The following is a 5,294-nucleotide window of genomic DNA, read 5'->3' as shown; positions in this document are numbered from 1 at the left end:
TTGTCTAGGCAGAAATTACCTCAAAAGAGACAAGATCCTGGGAAGTTCTCAATACCTTGCACCATAGGCACCGTGACCTTCAAGAAGGCTCTGTGTGACCTAGGGTCAAGTGTAAACCTCATGCCTCTCTCTGTAATGGAGAAGCTAGGGATCTTTGAGGTACAAGCTGCAAGAATCTCACTAGAGATGGCAGACAACTCAAGAAAACAAGCTTATGGACTTGTAGAGGATGTTTTGGTGAAGATTGAAGACCATTACATCCCTGCTGATTTCATAGTCCTAGAGACTGGAAAATGCATGGATGAATCCATCATCCTTGGCAGACGCTTCCTTGCCACAGCAAAGGCTGTGATTGATGTTGATAGAGGTGAACTGATCATTCAAGTGAATGAGGAATCCTTTGTGTTTAAGGCTCAAGGATATCCCTCTGTCACCATGGAGAGGAAGCATGAAGAGCTTCTCTCAAAACAGAGTCAAACAGAGCCCCCACAGTCAAACTCTAAGTTTGGTGTTGGGAGGCCACAACCAAACTCTAAGTTTGGTGTTGAACCCCCACATTCAAACTCTAAGTTTGGTGTTGGGAGGTTCCAACATTGCTCTGAGCGTTTGTGAGGCTCCATGAGAGTCCTCTGTCAAGCTACTGACATTAAAGAAGCGCGTGTTGGGAGGCAACCCAATGTTATATTTTATCTATTTTCCTTTGTTATTTTATGTTTTCTGTAGGTTGATGATCATGAGAAGTCACAAAATCAATTGAAAAAGCAAAAACAGAATGAAAAACAGGAAGAAAAACAGCACACCCTGGAGGAAGAACCTACTGGCGTTTAAACGCCAGTAAGGCTAGCAGATGGGCGTTTAACGCCCAGTCTGGCACCATTTTGGGCGTTTAACGCCAGAAAGGGGCACCAGACTGGCATTAAACGCCAGATATGGGCAAGCACTTGGCGTTAAACGCCAGAAATAGGCACCAGCCCGGCGTTTAACGCCAGAATTGGCTCAAAACGCATTTTTGCATGCCATTTGGTGCAGGGATGACTTTTCCTTGACACCTCAGGATCTGTGAACCCCACAGGATCCCCACCTACCCCACCACCCTCTCTCTTCTTCTTCACCCATTCACCAATCACCTCAGCACCTCTTCCCCAAAAACCCTTCACCTATCAAATCCCATCTTTCTCTTCACCACTCACATCCATCCTTCATAAAACCCCACCTACCTCACCATTCAAATTCAAACCACTTTCCCTCCCAAATCCACCCATAATGGCCGAACCCTACCCCTCCCCTCACCCCTATATAAACCCTTCTTCACTCCTTCATTTTCACACACCCTAAACACTACTTCTTTCCCTTTTGACCGAACCACAAAGCCATCTTCCTCTCCTCTAATTCTTCTTCTTCTACTCTCTTCTTTCTTCTTTTGCTCGAGGACGAGCAAACCTTTTAAGTTTGGTGTGGTAAAAGCATTGCTTTTTATTTTTCCATAACCATTTATGGCATCCAAGGCCGGAGAAACCTCTAGAAAGAGGAAAGGGAAGGCAAAAGCTTTCACCTCCGAGTCATGGGAGATGGAGAGATTCATCTCAAGGGTGCATCAAGACCACTTCTATGAAGTTGTGGCCATGAAGAAGGTGATCCATGAGGTCCCTTTCAAACTCAAAAAGGGTCAACTTTGATCAAAGGTTGGACCAAGTCCTCACAGACATTTGTAAAGAGGGCGCTCAATGAAAGAAAGATTCAAGAGGAAAGCCGGTTCAACTGAGAAGGCATGACCTCAAGCCCATCACTAAGAAAAGGATGGAGCAAACAAGAGACCCCACTTATCATGAAATCCCTGAGATGCCTCAAGGGATGCACTTTCCTCCACAAGACTATTGGGAGCAAATCAACACCTCCCTAGGAGAATTGAGTTCCAACATGGGACAATTAAGGGTGGAGCACCAAGAACATTCCATCCTCCTCCATGAAATTAGAGAAGATCAAAGAATCATGAGAGAGGAGCAACAAAGACAAGGAAGAGACATTGAGGAGCTCAAGCACTCCATAAGATCTTCAAGAGGAAGAACAAGCCACCATCACTGAGGTGGAGCCATTCTTTAATCTCCTTGTTCTTTATTTTCTTGTTTTTCGAATTTTCATGCTTATGTTTATCCATGTTTGTGTCTTATGATCATTAGTGTCTTAGTGTCTATGCCTTAAAGTTATGAATGTCCTATGAATCCATCACTTTTCTTAAATAAACAATGTTCTTAATTGAAAAAGAGAAGAATTGCATGAATTTTGAATTTTATAACAGATTAATTATTTTGATGTGGTGGCAACACTTTTGTTTTCTGAATGTATGCTTAAACAGTGCATATGTCTTTTGAATTTGTGGTTCATGAATGTTGGCTCTTGAAAGAATGATGAAAAAGGAGACATGTTACTGAGGATCTGAAAAATCATAAAAATGATTCTTGAAGCAAGAAAAAGCAGTGAATACAAAAGAAAAAAAAAAAAAAAAAAAAAAAGAAAAAAAGAAAGAAATAAAGTTGTGATCCAAGGCAAAAAGAGTGTGCTTAAGAACCCTGGACACCTCTAAATTGGGGACTCTAGCAAAGCTGAGTCACAATCTAAAAAGGTTCACCCAATTATGTGTCTGTGGCATGTATGTATCCGGTGGTAATACTGGAAGACAGAGTGCTTTGGGCCACGGCCAAGACTCATAAAGTAGCTGTGTTCAAGAATCATCATACTTAACTAGGAGAATCAATAACACTATCCAGATTCTGAGTTCCTAAAGAAGCCAATCATTCTGAATTTCAAAGGATAGGGTGAGATGCCAAAACTGTTCAGAGGCAAAAAGCTAAAAGCCCCGCTCATCTAATTAATACTGATCTTCATAGATGTTTTTGGGATTCATTGCATATTCTCTTCTTTTTATCTTATTTGATTTTCAGTTGCTTGAGGACAAGCAACAATTTAAGTTTGGTGTTGTGATGAGCGGATAATTTGTACGCTTTTTGGCATTGTTTTTAGTATGTTTTTAGTATGATTTGGTTAGTTTTTAGTATATTTTTATTAGTTTTTAGTTAAAATTCACTTTTCTGGACTTTACTATGAGTTTGTGTGTTTTTCTGTGATTTCAGGTATCTTCTGGCTGAAATTGAGGGACCTGAGCAAAAATCTGATTCAGAGACTGAAAAGGACTGCAGATGCTGTTGGATTCTGACCTCCCTGCACTCAAAGTGGATTTTCTGGAGCTACAGAAGCCCAATTGGCGCGCTCTCAACGGCGTTGGAAAGTAGACATCCTGGGCTTTCCAGCAATATATGATAGTCCATACTTTGCCCAAGATTTGATGGCCCAAACTGGCGTTCAAAGTCACCTTCAGAATTCCCAGCGTTAAACGCCGGAACTGGCACCAAAGTGGGAGTTAAACGCCCAAACTGGCATAAAAGCTGGCGTTTAACTCCAAGAGAAGTCTCTACACGAAAATGCTTCAATGCTCAGCCCATGCACACACCAAGTGGGCCCGGAAGTGGATTTTTATGTCTTTTACTCATCTTTGTAATTCTTAAGCTACTAGTTCCCTTTAAATAGGACCTTTTACTATTGTATTTTTCATCTTTGGACATCTAGTTCTTAGATCAGATCTTGGTTCTTCTGGTTCCCTCTCTGGGACCGAAGCCAATGATCACTTTTGTTCTTATGTATCTTCAACGGTGGAGTTTCTACACACCATAGATTAAGGTGTGGAGCTCTGCTGTACCTCGAGTATTAATGCAATTACTATTGTTCTTCTATTCAATTCCGCTTGTTCTTGTTCCAAGATATCACTTGTTCTTCAACTTGATGAATGTGATGATCCGTGACACTCATCATCATTCTCACCTATGAACGTGTGACTGACAACCACCTCCGTTCTACCTTAGATTGGGTGAATATCTCTTGGATTCCTGATACACGATGCATGGTTGATCGCCTGACAACCGAGCACTCGCCTGACAAACGAGCCAGCCATTCCGTGAGATCAGAGTCTTCGTGGTATAGGCTAGAACTGATGGCGGCGTTCAAGAGAATCCGGAAGGTCTAAACCTTGTCTGTGGTATTCTGAGTAGGATTCAATGATTGAATGACTGTGACGAGCTTCAAACTCCTGAGGGCGGGGCGTTAGTGACAGACGCAAAAGAATCATTGGATTCTATTCCGGCCTGATTGAGAACCGACAGATGGATAGCCGTGCCGTGACAGGGTGCGTTGAAGATTAGCACTGAGAGGATGGGAGGTAGCCACTGACAACGGTGAAACCCTTGCATAAGCTTGCCATGGAAAGGAGTAAGAAGGATTGGATGAAGACAGTAGGAAAGCAGAGAGACGGAAGGGACAAAGCATCTTCATACGCTTATCTGAAGTTCTCACCAATGGAATACATAAGTATCTCTATCTTTATCTTTATGTTTTATTCATATATCATCCATAACCATTTGAGTCTGCCTGACTAAGATTTACAAGGTGACCATAGCTTGCTTCATACCAACAATCTCCGTGGGATCGACCCTTACTCGCGTAAGGTTTATTACTTGGACGACCAAGTGCACTTGCTGGTTAGTTGTGCGAAGTTGTGTTTATGCCATGGTATTGAGCACCAAGTCTTTGGGGCCATTACTAGGGATTATTTGAGTTGTGAAAAGTAGTGATCACAATTTCGTGCACCAGTCATTTCATAGATGCTTCGATTTAGAGCAGCAGTCTCTATGCCAGAAGAGACTTCTGCAATGGCCCTTGAACGGCCTTGCTTCTATTTGTGGTTCCGAGTAGATTCAGCTAAATCACTGATCAATTGCCAAGCTTCATCAGTGGTCTTGTACTTCTTCATAGACCCATTGCTGGCACTTTCCAATGTGGTCTTATCTTGGGGCCTCATACCTTGTGTGACATAGCTAAGTAGCACGATCTTGTCAATCATGTGGTGGGGGCATACTTCCAAAAGATTATTGAAGCGCTCCCAGTATTCAAAGAGAGTCTCATTGTCATCCTGAACAATTGTAGAGATATCCTTCCTCAGTTTATCAGTAACTTCAGATGGAAAGAATTTCTCCAGAAACTCTTTTCTGAGTGTATCCCAGTTGGATACATTTGCTAGAGGTTGAGTGTAGTACCACTCTCTTGCTTTTCCCTCAAGAGAGAACGGAAAAGCTTTCAGCAAAATTGAAGTTTCATCAGTGCCATCACGCCTGATAGTAGAACAGGCTGCCTGGAAATCTCTCAAGTGCTTGATAGGCTCTTGAGCAGGTAGGCCATGAAACTTGGGC

General features: G+C 42.3%; 1 non-coding gene across 1 annotated transcript; it reads left to right on the top strand.

Annotated features, from left to right (window-relative positions):
- Nucleotides 1-4,942: 4,942 nt before the first annotated feature.
- On the top strand, nucleotides 4,943-5,050 carry LOC130965059 (small nucleolar RNA R71). The gene has a single exon (XR_009081116.1). It is a non-coding gene; the product is annotated as a small nucleolar RNA R71 (small nucleolar RNA).
- The last annotated feature ends 244 nt before the right edge of the window (nucleotides 5,051-5,294 follow it).

The sequence above is a fragment of the Arachis stenosperma genome, chromosome 2 (assembly GCF_014773155.1).
Source record: "Arachis stenosperma cultivar V10309 chromosome 2, arast.V10309.gnm1.PFL2, whole genome shotgun sequence".
In the NCBI taxonomy this organism is placed as follows: Eukaryota; Viridiplantae; Streptophyta; class Magnoliopsida; order Fabales; family Fabaceae; genus Arachis; species Arachis stenosperma.
Note: the sequence above shows the minus strand (reverse complement) of the source record. Positions and strands in the feature narration are given on the sequence as shown.